This window comes from Podarcis bocagei, assembly GCF_964188305.1.
Source record: "Podarcis bocagei genome assembly, chromosome: 2".
Lineage (NCBI taxonomy): Eukaryota > Metazoa > Chordata > Lepidosauria > Squamata > Lacertidae > Podarcis > Podarcis bocagei.
In genome coordinates this window covers 7900452-7914379 of record NC_138126.1, presented here as the reverse complement: position 1 = coordinate 7914379, position 13928 = coordinate 7900452, and the positions used below count along the sequence as shown (strand labels likewise).

The following is a 13928-nucleotide window of genomic DNA, read 5'->3' as shown; positions in this document are numbered from 1 at the left end:
GAGTGGGGCTGAGAGACTTCAAAGAAGTGTGACTAGCCCAAGGTCACCCAGCAGCTGCATGTGGAGGAGCGGAGACGCGAACCCGGTTCACCAGATTACGAGTCCACCGCTCTTAACCACTACACCACACTGGCTCTCTGGGAGGGAGATAGGAAGTGGCTGAGGGTTTTCTAACTCGCTTTCCACTTTATTGCAAAGTGATTCCCCCCCCCTTTGGTCTCTCTTTTTGTGTGCTACTCTTTTGTGTTCCCTGGAAAATTTGGCCCTTAGGATATTGCTGAAGTACAACTTCCATCAGTCTGGACAAGCATGGCTAATGGCCAGATGGTTGGCTTTGCAGTTTAGAAACTTCTGGGGGCATGAAGGGGTTCCTCACCACTGCTAGAGAGACAGCAGAGAGGAATTAAACACAACAGATCTCTTCCCTTCCAATTCTTACCTGGGGCATTTTGTAGATGCCCAACATGCTTGAAATAAGGTGGGGGATTTCAGAAGAAGTTGCTTCAAAAACAGCCAACACCTTATTCTGTCTTCCACAGCTGTAGTTTGGAATACTGTCTAGCATGGCATCAGCAGTTGTCCTGACATCAAAAGCGGCCTCATAGATGCTATAGCCCAGGGTGACATTGGCTAAATGCTTAAGATGCCGGGTGATCTCCTGGGTTGCAAACAAGATGGAGAGGACTGGTGAGGTGTCCTTTGCTGACCAACTGCAAATAAATGAATAAACGAAAAATCGTTTTAGCTTCCATTCTCCATTAAATGAAAACAACTCCTTGCTCTATACAAGTTATATCTAACGGGCCAAACTCTGCAGCTAGGAAGGAGCAGAATCTTGCCCAGATCCACCAACAAAGAAAGGAGTAGCATTTAGGAGAGCTTGATCTGGGGTGAATTAGATTGAAATACTCATTTAGAGTTCCTTAAGTTGGGAAAAACTATTTACAGGATGAGAAGATATGAAAGAGAGAAATGCCCTCTCTTGGTCTACCCACCTTAACTTCTGAGTCTGGTGGAACTACCTAGTAAGGTTCCTATACTGATTTGAGCGTTCCAGCGAGTCTGAAGTGAAGGAGGTGGTCACCTTACATTCCAATTTTTACACATTCTTTGACCCACAAATGCAAGATTGCACCGTGGATTATGAATTTATTTAAGATACGTTGTAATCCACATACACCCAACACACCAGGGACATTTAATTTAGACAGTTTGTTGGGAATAAAGGAATAGAGGAAGCTGTCAAAGCTGTTAATACTTGACTAGGAAGAAACACCCTTTTTCATGAGACATGAGATGATCAACTATGCTTTAGCTGCATTAATGAAACTGAAGCCCAAAATAGGGAAAGGGTTCTGAAACAACCTCTTTGTTTGCAGGATAACAAGGGGCATGGCCAGAAACTAGATGCTGCCTCTGGAAAACAGCAATAAATGTGAACGCAAACTGCGTAACGTAAAGTCACTTACGTAATAACAGTGTTTCTGGGATGCCGTGAAAAGTTGATTGGGTAAGTTATAAAAACTTTAGGAAATATGACCTGACTAATGAGGTGGTCTCCTGGCCTGTAATAATTCAACGGATCAGTTCCTATATTTCGGTTCAATGGGCATTTTGCTTTCAGCATCCTACTGGCTCCATGGGGCATTAGAAGCAGAAACAGCAGCAGCAGAAATATCATCCTGGCTATGCCTGCAAGAATCATACACTCTTGTGACAGCAGTTACATTAGAAGCACAGCTGGACTCCTACAGTAGTTTCAGAAGCAAAGGTAGAAAAAAGAAACCTCCCATAGAAATAAGAGGCTTCTGATATTTATGACCTTGTTCTTCTTTCAGGCTTGTGGCAATAAGTTACCTGATGCTGCCTGTGATTCTGATGTTTTGTTATTTGTGGACTCCAAGGCCATCGTTGGGGAAATCCCTGGACTAGATAAACAAATCACCATGATTTTGATAATTATAGGGTTAAGAAGGTCCACCTCCTCTGCAACTCCCTGGAATCGGTGTGTGACTCAATGGGCATCTGCAGAGCCAGAGCAAAACATGTTTGTGAGAACTCAAAGATGGGACTCTCAATTTGGGCCCTGCTCAGCTTGAGGAAACATTAACTTCAGTAAAGTCCAAGAAACTATAGCATATCTAGCGTTATGATTAGTTGGGTCCAGGATCTGGGGCACACTATTGATTTTGAAAGGTGGGAAAAACTGTGTACTAAATCAAATTTACAGCATGTGTGTAAAGAAAATGTATTTAAGATGATGTACCGATGGTATATCACACCTGCCAAACTTGCTAAAATCTATATTAATCAAGACAAAAATTGTTGGAAGTGTAATGAGAAGAATTTCCTCCATATGTGGTGGACTTGCTCCAAGTGAAAGCCTTCTGGGATATAATATATAATGAGTTAAAAAAGGTTTTGAAATATAAGTTCAGTAAAAAAACAGAGGCATTTTTATTAGGTTTAATTGGTGAAGAAATACATAAAAGAGAGGTAAACATGTTTATGTAGGCCACAAGGGTTGCAAGAACACGTCTGGCTCAGAAACGGAAGCAGCAGGAACTCCCAACACTGGAAGATTGGCAGGTCAAGATGGTGGAGTATGTAGAGATGGCCAAGTTGACAGGGAAGATCCGGAATCAGTGTGACGTACTGTTTCAAAAGGACTGGAACAAATTTATATTTTATATGAAAGAAAATTGTAAACATTTGAAAACGTTTGTAGTCCTGAATTGAAATGTTTTGTAATGTAAATATAAGGGGCTGATTTACCGACAAGAAGGTGAAATAATATAATTTGACAAAGGGTAAATAAGTGATTATAGAAATGTGAAAAATATGGAAAGATATGTGGAAGTCAAAAAGAGGGAGGGAAGGATGTTGATGCTCTTACAGAGTAATATATTAAGTTATAGAAGTATGTAAAAAAATGTGAATATGATTTAAGTGGAAAATCTAATAAAAATTATTTAAAAGAAAGAAAGAAAGAAAGAAACAAACAAACAAACCATAGAATAGCTGAAGCAAAACGTGTTTGTGAGAACTCAATGATGTGACTCTCAAGTCCAGGGAACTATAGAATAGCTATGATGGACCAAGACCAGCAAGGCAGGACTTGATAGAGGTGTATAAAGTCCTTCATGCTGTGGATAATATGGATAGGAAAAGTTTTCCTCCTTCCCAGTAATAATACTAGAAGTTTGGACTTTAAGTGGAAATTTAAACCCTTGTGTCCTAGGCCCCTGTCCAACTCCCTGATCACTACACCACACTGCCTCAGAACTATAGATTCATCGGCATCCAATGGAGGTCTCTAACACCGAGCTAAGCCATGAGATACTCACATGAGCTAATAGAAGTTCGGGTTTATGAGATAGCCCAATCAGCTGACTGGTCCATTGGATTTAGACAGCAGCAATAATATCTGGCTTTAGCTAAGCAATATACAAGCAGCCAACTAGAAATTCAATTCAATTCTGCTTCCAATGAAGCTGAATGTTAGAAGAGTCAGGACAGAGAAATCTGTTCTAGACTTTGAAGTTTGCTCCTTCCCTGGAAGAATTTCAATCATACATAGTTGGGCTAAGGAAGGCTATTAACATAAATGTTAAATTCAGTAAGTGGCTATTCGTTTGCAGCGAAAACGGGTTGGGAGGAGGTTCTTCGCCACTTACAGTACAAAGCTACTCACTACAACTATCAAACGTGAAACTGAAAAGAGACTGAAGGATCATCAGGTGTTCCGGTGTCTGCGGATGATCCTGCTGGGTGAACCTGGTGTTCCATTTCTCAAGGATCTTCTGATAGGACTGTCACTGCTTAGAATTGTCAAATCGTCGAGTTGGAAGGGATCCTGAGAATCATCTAGTCCAACCTTCTGCAATGCAGGAATATGCAACTGATGAACAGTGGTTTGTGGGAGGTCACAGCTCAGATGCAAATGAGGGGAATAGTTGGGAAATAATGGGAGAGGAGGAGGAGTCGGCAGAAGTGGAGCGGCAGCTGGTTGATACGATGTCATTAGAAAGCAACCAAGACCCTCCATCTCCTAGAACCTGGCAAGCCTTAAAAGTAGGAGAGCAAAGAGCTCAAAGACACGTAGCAACACCTGGAGAAGTGACGAATGAGGATGTGGGAGAGACAAGGGTGGAGATTCACTCGGGACAACACCATTATCCAAGAGGCTCAGTTCTATAGCCTCTTTGTAAAAATTGAAATAAAAAAGGACGGTAAGAAACCTTTCCTTTTCTTTTTGCTTTCCTGGGCAACCAGCTGGAAGCTGCTGACAGCATCCTGATAGCAGTGTTTGGTCCACGTTAACAACATAGTATTTTATGTGAAACCAAGAATCTTCAAAGAAGCTAAGACTTAGAAACTACCACCTTCACTTTTTGTAGTTAGATGTGCCTTTGTGTTCAGATCTGGCCTGAGGATGATAATATAGCACTTGGGAAGGAAGATGCAGCCCAGAAGCCCAGCACTGGAGGCCAACATAGAGAAGACCTGCACAGCAACCATGAACTTCCCTTTTGTGCTCAGGTAGGTGGGCACAAAAGACATCCAAACACTGCAGAAGACCAGCATGCTGAAGGTGATCAGCCTGGCTTCATTGAAGGACCCGGGAAGCTTTCTGGCTAGAAAAGCCACAGTGAAGCAGATGGCAGCCAGGAAGCCCATGTAACCAAGGACAGTGTAGAACATGGCAACAGATCCCTCATTGCATAGAAGGATGATCTCTCTAGCTTGGGACTGCATGTCGGAGTCTGGGAAGGGTGGGGAGAATCCAAGCCAGATGGTGCAGATGACAATTTGGATACCGGAACAGGAAAGGACAATGGAGTTGGCCAGACTCTTTCCCAGCCATCTCCTCACCCTGTTCCCTGGCTTTGTGGCCAGAAAGGCCAGCACCACCGTGGTGGTTTTTGCCAAAACAGAAGAGACAGCAACTGAGAAGATGATGCTGAAGGCTGTTTGTCGGAGAAGACAGGTTGCTCTTCTTGGCTGGCCGATGAAGAGGAAGGAGGACAAAAAGGAAAGCAGGAGAGAGCTGAGGAGGATATAGGATAAGTCTCGATTGTTAGCTTTGACTATGGGAGTTTCCTTGTATTTAATGAAGATTCCTTTCACAATGCCAGTGGTCAAGGACAAGAAGAGAGCAAAGGAAACCAGGACAATCCCCAAGGGTTCTTCATAAGTGAGAAATGTTATAGTCTTGGGGACACATTTGTCTCGTGCTTGATTTGCATGCTGATCTTCTGGGCATCTGGTGCAAATCTTTGCATCTGAAGAGAAGAAGAATGACTTCAGAATGACTAACAAAATTCTTACATCCATACCTGTCTATTTTCTGACAGAGGTTGCCATGGTGATGGACTGTGCGTTTGAGATGTCAGGAAAATACAGTCTTTAGCAAGGTGTGCTGGGAAGAATAAGGTAGAAAACAAGGCTGCCTTGTTGGCTAGGCTGGCTGAAGATTGGTTGGGAGAGATTTCTTCCACTGAAATGCTGCAGTGCTATGGTAAACAAGTCGCTCTTGATCATGTACTAAGATCTGGACTTCCTTCATGCAGACTGAAGGTGTAAATATGCAAATCAATCATATTTCTTAAAGCTACGGCAGTCTCCCCATAGTCTATAATTCTCCAAATGAGCATGAACCCTGTGTTACCCTTGGAATACCAAGAAATCTTGCCTCTCCCTTTCCTCTGGAGTTACCCACCTTCCTCAATGGAGATTGTCCCTTCCGCACAAGGAGCACAATCATAGCAGCAAACAGCCTCCCCTTCTTTAGCCACTCTGGAATATCCAGGGTGACAGCTTTCAGTGCATCTTGAACGAGGCACGACCTAAAAAGAAGGAAAAGGACCACCCAAGGAGATCAGCATAAATTACAGACATCATCTGAAGGCCCTGGCTAAAAATATGCTCAAATAAAAATCATTTTTATAATACTGAGACCAGGTTAGAAAGCTTTAAAATGGGAGTGAGACCCTTTCAAATTTGGTAGAACTGTGGTGAGCTCATTTTCTTTCTGACATAAAATTTCATTTTTAATTGTTGAACACAAATATTGTTGAACACAAAGGATTAAACAAACTATGGCCTTTTAAACTGAATTTGAGATTTATTGTTCTTTTTTGTCACTGTGAAAAGGTTGCCATGTTTTGGACAAAGTTGTTGAGCTTTATTTTTTCCCTTTCTAAATGTTTTTGGGCTTTTCTTTGAATTGTTACTCATATTATTTTTTAAATCACTCTGCTTGCCATATGTACAGGTTTTCCAGGACATGTTGATGTCAGGAAAAAGCACCAAGGCAAAAGCCAGCTCCAGATGGCTGGAATGCAAAACAGGATGTTGTGGTTTCTCACTGTACTGTTGGAGAAAGGGTGGAGCCTATTCTCTGTACTGAGCACCGGATGTTAGCTCAGAGTGTCATCTGACCTGTGCTGAAAGTACAGGGGAGGAGTTAAGACTCTTCTGATGGAGTCTGAAGGGAGCAGTCACATTTCTATGTACTGTTGAGTGACAGGAATAAAACATGTAGAAAGGACTCCTGTCTGTCTCATTTCTCCTCCCTGGGAGAATGCAGGGAGGGAGAGAGAAGCAGAGAAGCAGAGGGTGTGTTCTATCTCATGACTAATGAGAAGAATCGCCGGGTTTGTTTACCTAGCCTGCCGGAGGTCGCAGACGGACGGTAAGCACAGTATCTCGCTCAATTGCCTCGGGGGAGGCCAGGTACCTCTGCCTGTGAGCTCAAGATACCAACAGTTGCTGTTTCAGCAAAAAGCTGTCTGGGTGCGATTTCTGCAGCCCTTTCCTAGATGTGTCCAAGACAACCCGGAAGAATGGCAGCCATACACTATGAAGCGTATTGTTGTGCTTTTATAGGCAGTCGCTGTTACTGGGCACCTGAAAAAGCCCACATGGCAGCTAGGGCCACACTGCCAACTTTTGGCCCATTGATGTCCTTGTTTCATCCACTCAGAAGGATAGATGAAAATGCAAGCTTAAGAGCAGCCTCTCTTTGCCCCTCTCCATCTGATTTGCAATGCAAAAAAGAGAAGGGAAAACAGAGAGGGAAAACAGCAGCGGTGTACACAACCAGGAGTGGGTCTCTCTCTGCACAGGGCCCACTTAGGGTTAAACTGAAAATGGCTCCTATCAGCAAATTATCAGAACTTAACAGATGTCACAGCAAGGGAACGAGGGCCAGTTGTGCCATAGTTGTTAGAGAGTTGGATGAGAACCCAGGAGACTAAGGTTCAATTCCCAGGTAGCCATGAAGCTCCATAGAGAAAAGGTGGGATATAAGTACGATAAATAAACAGATAAATGCAATGACCTTGCTGAAGTTCCCAGGCCACATAATGGCTTCCGCTTTAATGGAGAATTTTATGCCGGAGGATGCCTGTCCCTCGATGCTCCCAACTTTCATTCTAGTGTGAGATCTATTGGGAAATACGACCCAGTTCACGATATCAAAGTTGGCAGTCAGCTCCCCATTCTGATCAGAATACATCCCTCCTATGGATGAATTGGAAAACCAAATTTCTTTCAAGAAAGTGTGAAGCTAGAATGGCAGAGAAAACACCAGCTTTAGAAAACATGATATGTGGATTGTGTGAGAAAACAGCAGGCTTGTGTGCAAACTCCATAAGAGATGAGAGTAAAGTATGTTTAAGCAAAATAATTGCAAGATGTTTCCTGGGTATATGATTGAGCAAAGCTTTTAATGACTTTGGATATTTTGTGGGGCGTAGTCTTGTTTTTCTTAGATAATTGAGTAAGGTTCCAGACATCTTACCAGTTTTGAGAGAATGGTCCTAAATCAAGGACATTGAGGCCTCGTGTCAGCTAAAGATAACAATCTTTTGGTCATTACAACTGGTCCTTTATCAGATTATAAATTCACAGGACATATGACTCAAATAAACACATATAGAGCACATCCTAGCAAGCACTTGGCAACTGTAGAAAGCTAACATGCCTTTTAATTGGCTTTAAGCTATCCTATTGTGATTTCAACTTTCTGTGTTTTAAATAAGGGTTTTCTTTAGTGAATTTCTTTTCATTTTAACTTTTTTGTAAAATGGTTTGAGGTTTTTTTCAGGAGTCAAGCAATACTGTATATAAATGTTATGAACTAAATATAGCAATCAATCAATCAATCAATCAATCAATCAATTAATTAATTAATTAAGTGTTATGTAAGAGAATGCTCCTTAACAATTTTTCAAAGCTTATTTTGTGCTTTGAAAGATTCCCCCTAACTTTCCCAAATTATCTTTTTTAAAAATAATTTTAATCAATTTTCAAAGTATCTTAGGACCACAAAAATAGATGAATAATTAAAAAAAAACTTATTAACATGTCCTACTAAAGACAGGGCATAGGAAATCTAAACATATTTAACAATAACAATGAAGTAAACTACAAAGAATATAAAATCTGAAACGGATTCCAGAAGGTATTTACAAAACAGGGGAGAGGACAGACCTGCCATGGCTGCAACTTTTGAAGTTCCAATCTGTTTCCTCCACCCGCCATTAACATCCATTTGAATCTGGATGAATATGCGACATTTAAGGCTTGGGCCACAAACTGGACGCCGTAGTAAGTGCTGTAGCGATCTTCAGACCAGATTGCCTCCATCTCCTCCTTGGATAAACTTTCCTGTTGTTCCATTTCTGTGCATCTTGTCCAACCCTCCACGGACAGCACATTGTTTGAACATGTACAACTGAATACTCTTTTGAAAAACTCTGCAGCTGCAGCTCTAGCTTCAAATGAAAGTTGAGTATAGTAACCCTGTTCTGTCCTTTTTTCGGTATTCATTACAAAGGACAAAGAACCTTGGGCAGGCTGGAAGTTATCTGTGCCACCAAACAACATCACATCAATGTCTAGAAGATCTGTTGTGATCCAGACTATCCCCTGTGATTTCCTCACTTCATGAATTCTTTGTAACATCATGATTGGACGAATTCTGTGCTTAGAGTCCCCATAATAAACAAACACCTTGACTCGTCTCAAATCAGATGGTTTACAATGTAAGGATGACATTTGATCCAGGGTTGAAATATGAAATTTTTCCAAGAAAGCAACACAAATCCCACGGCGGATCAGCAGAAGGGTGAAGACACTCAGGAACCTTTCTCCATTTTCATTGTCTGGAACAAAGAGACCGATCCACGTCCACCCAAAATGTAGCAACAACTTGATAATCCCCAAGTGCTGGGTTTCTTCTTTGGGGACTATCCGGTAGACAAAAGGGAACTGGGTTTTGTCATCCAGATCCTGAGCAGGAGAGCCAAAACTGATCTAGTAAGAAAAGGATTGGTGTCATGTTCTCAGAAATACACAAGAAAGGCCTCATTGCATGACCAGGCCAAAGGGCTATCTACTCACAGTAGCTAACCAGATGCTTTTGCATGTATGCCATGCCTTTGATGGAGGAATCATGTTCAGAAGAGGACCTGGAGTTTACAGAGAAGGAAGTGGCTCCAATGGACACTGGGGCAGAGCAGGGCATCTGGGCCTTGTAGGGTCATGGCACCCAAACCTCTTCCTAGAGTCACAATGGGGCACTACACAGAAGGAGAGGCAGAAGCTAAGCAGCTGCACAGTTTGGAGGAGTGCAAGTACTTAAACTTCTGTGTTCAGTTAGCTGTCAGACATCTGAGAAACAAGAAACTCATTAGCAGCCAGGGGCTACTTTCAACCACATCTTCTTATTGACAAACCGGGGAGGGAGTTAGGAAGTGGCTGAGGGTTTTCTAACTCGCTTTCCACTTTCTTGCAATGTGATTTCCCTCTTTGGTCTCTCTTTTTGGGTGCTACTCTTTTGCGCTCCCTGGAAAATTTGGCCCTTAAGATATTGCTGAAGTAAAACTTCCATCTGTCCATACAAGCATCTCTAATGGCCAGATGGTTGGCTTTGCAGTTAAGAAACATCTGGGTGCATGAAGGGGTTCCTCACCACTGCTGGAGAAACAGCAGAGAGGAATTAAACACAATTGATCTGTTCCCTTCCAATTCCTACCTGGGGCATTTTGTAGATGCCCAACATGCTTGAAATTTGGTGGGAGATTTCAGAAGTTGCTTCAAAAACAGCCAACACGTTATTCTGTCTTCCACAGCTGTAGTTTGGAATACTGTCTAGCATGGCATCGGCAGTTGTCCTGACATCAAAAGCGGCCTCATAGATGCTATAGCCCAGGGTGACATTGGCTAAATGCTTAAGATGCCGGGTGATCTCCTGGGTTGCAAACAAGATGGAGAGGACTGCTGATGTGTCATTTGCTGAAAAACTGCAAATAAATGAATACACGAAAAATCATTTTAGCCTCCCATTCCCCATTAAATGAAAAGAACTTGCAACATTCCTTGCTCTGTACGAACAGAAGAAGAGCTTGCTGGTTTTATATCTATTGGGGCAAACACTGCAGCTAGGAAGGAGCAGAATCTTTGTCAGGAACTCCTTAGAGGAGGAGAAGATATGAAAGAGAGAAATGTCCTCTCTTGGGCTATGCCCACCTTAACTTCTGAGGGTGGTGGAACTACTTGGTAAGGTTCCTATACTGATTTGAGCGTTTCAGAGAGTTTGAAGGGAAGGTGGTGGTATCCTTACATTCCGATTTTTACACATTCTTTGATCTGCAAATGCAAGATTGCACCGTGGGTTTAGAACTTATTTAAGATATGTTGTAATCCAAATACACCCAAGACCACCAGGGACATTTAATTTAGACAGTTCTGTTGGGAATAAAGGAATAGAGGGAGCTGTCAAAGCTGATAATACTTGACTAGGAAGAAACACCCTTTCCCCACAAAAATACAAAATGATACATGATATGATCAACTGTGCTTTAGCTGCATTAATGAAACTGAAGCCCAAAATAGGGAAAGGGTTCAAAAATAACGTCTTTGTTTGCAGGATACTAAGGGGCATGGCCAGAAACTAGATCCTATCTCTGGAAAACTGAAGCCCAAAATAGGGAAAGGGTTCAAAAATAACGTCTTTGTTTGCAGGATGCCAAGGGGTCACTAGGTACTTGAATGCTGACTCTCAATCCCCAAATCTTCTTCCGAAGGCAATAGAGGGGCAATGGAGGGAGAAGGTTTAATCAACTACCTGACATTCAGGAGACATCTTAAGGCAGCCCTGTTCAGGGAAGTTTTTAACGGGTGATATTTTATTGTATTTTTGGTTTTTATGGAAGCCGCCCAGAGTGGCCGGGGAGGCCCAGCCAGATGGGCGGGGTATAAATAATAAATTATTATTATTATTATTATTATTATTATTATTATTATTATTATTATTATTATTATTATTATATCAGGCATGGCCAGAAACTAGATGCTGTCTCTGGAAAACAGCAATAAGTGTGAATGCAGACTGGGTAACATAAAGTCACTTACGTCTTAGCAGTGTTTTTGGGATGCCGTGAAAAGTTGATTGGGTAAGTTATAAAACCATTTGGAAATATGACCTGACTAATGAGGTGGTCTCCTGGCCTGTAATAATTCAACGGATCAGTTCCTATATTTCGGTTCAATGGGCATTTTGCTTTCAGCATCCTACTGGCTCCATGGGGCATTAGCAGCAGAAACAGCAGCAGCAGAAATATCATCCTGGCTATGCCTGCAAGAATCGTACACTCTTGTGACAGCAGTCACATTAGAAGCACAGCTGGACTCCTACAGTAGCTTCAGAAGCAAAGGTGGAAAAAGGAAACCTCCCATAGAAACAAGCCCTGCCAGCCCCAAATCTCCCAGGTCCGGCTTCTGATATTTATGACCCTGTTCTTCTTTCAGGCTTGTGACAATAACTTATCTGATGCTGCCTGTGATTCTGATGTTTTGTTATTTGTGGACTCCAAGGCCATCGTTGGGGAAATCCCTGGACTAGATAAGCAAATCACCATGATTTTGATAATTATAGGGTTAAGAAGGTCCACCTCCTCTGCAACTCCCTGGAATCGGTGTGTGACTCAATGAGCAGCTGCAGAGCCAGAGCAAAACATGTTTGTGAGAACTCAAAGATGGGACTCTCAATCTGGGCCCTGCTAAGCTTGAGGAAACATTAACTTCAGTAAAGTCCAAGAAACTATAGCATATCTAGCGTTATGATTAGGTGGGCCCAGGATCTGATTGATTCTGAAAGGTGGGGAAAACGGTGGACTAAATCAAATTTACAGCATGTGTGTCACTCAAAGAAAATGTATTTAAGATGATGTACTGATGGTATATCACACCTGCCAAACTTGCTAAAATGTATAGAAATCAAGACAAAAAATGTTGGAAGTGTAAGGAGAAGAATTTCCTCCACATGTGGTGGACTTGCTCCAAAGTGGAAGCCTTCTGGGATATAATATATAATGAGTTAAAGAAGGTTTTGAAATATAAGTTCAATAAAAAACCAGAGGCATTTTTATTAGGTTTAATTGGTGAAGAAATACATAAAAGAGAGGTAAACATATTTATGTAGGCCACAAGGGCTGCGAGAACACTTCTGGCTCAGAAACGGAAGCAGCAGGAACTCCCAACACTGGAAGATTGGCAGGTCAAGATGGTGGAGTATGTAGAGATGGCCAAGTTGACAGGGAAGATCCGGAATCAGTGTGACGTACTGTTTCAAAAGGACTGGAACAAATTTATATTTTATATGAAAGAAAATTGTAATCTTTTGAAAACGTTTGTAGGCCTGAATTGAAATGTTTTGTAATGTAAATATAAGGAACAGGTTTACCGACAAGAAGGTGAAATATTATAATTTGACAAAGGGTAAATAAGTGATTATAGAAATGTGAAAAATATGGAACGATATGTGGAAGTCAGAAAGAGGGAGGGAAGGATGTTGATGCTCTTACAGAGTAATATATTAAGTTATAGAAGTATGTAAAAAAATGTGAATATGATTTAAGTGGAAAATCTACTAAAAATTATTTGAAAGAAAGAAAGAAAGAAACCGTAGAATAGCCAAATCAAAACGTGTTTGTGAGAACTCAATGATGTGACTCTCAAGTCCAGGAAACTATAGAATAGCTATGATGGACCAAGACCAGCAAGGCAGGACTTGATAGAGGTGTATAAAGTCCTTCATGGTGTGGATAATATGGATAGGAAAAGTTTTCCTCCCTCCCAGTAATAGTACTAGAAGTTTGGCCTTTAAGCGGAAATTTAAACCCTTGTGTCCTAGGCCCAAGTCCAACTCCCTGATCACTACACCACACTGCCTCAGAACTATAGATTCATTGGCATCCAGTGGAGGTCTCTAACACCGAGATAAGCCGTGAGATACTCACATGAGCTAATAGAAGTTCGGGTTCATGAGATAGCCCAATCAGCTGACTGGTCCATTGGATTTATACAGTAGCAATAATATCTGGCTTTAGCTTAGTAATATAGTAGCAGCAAACTAGAGATTCAATTCAATTCAGCTTCCAATGACGCTGAGTGTTGGAAGAGTCAGGACAGAGAAATCTGTTATAGACCTTGAAGATTGCTCCTTCCCTGGAAGAACTTCAATCATACATAGTTGGGCTGAGGATATTTCCGTTTCACCTTAAAAGGGAGCAGGCTTTGTGAGTCACAGAGTCTGCGCATGTCCTGTTCACAGGATGTTTATGTTTGCTATTCCTTTCGATTTTGCAGTCTGTCGGAGACACTGACTCAGAACGGTCATGTTTTCCTTTGTTCTGTTCAACGCTAAATAAAGTCTGTAAATATGCTCTTCTTCTGTGCAACTTTCTGGCTGTGCTTCTGCTGATAAAGAGTGTGCACGAGCCCTGGAATGTGGCAAGGTATTCCAGAAAACTCGTGTCGCTAATTGCTGGATCTGCGTGACTACGGGATTGGGGCCATGATGGACTATATCTCCCTGGCAGTTTCCCAACAACAAGGTTTCGGGCCCAGATTCACAG

General features: G+C 41.8%; 1 long non-coding RNA gene across 2 annotated transcripts in view; it reads left to right on the top strand.

Moving 5' to 3' along the window:
• LOC308581370 overlaps positions 1-13928 on the top strand; it is a 97126-nt gene that overhangs the window by 28917 nt on the left and 54281 nt on the right. The window lies entirely within an intron of this gene.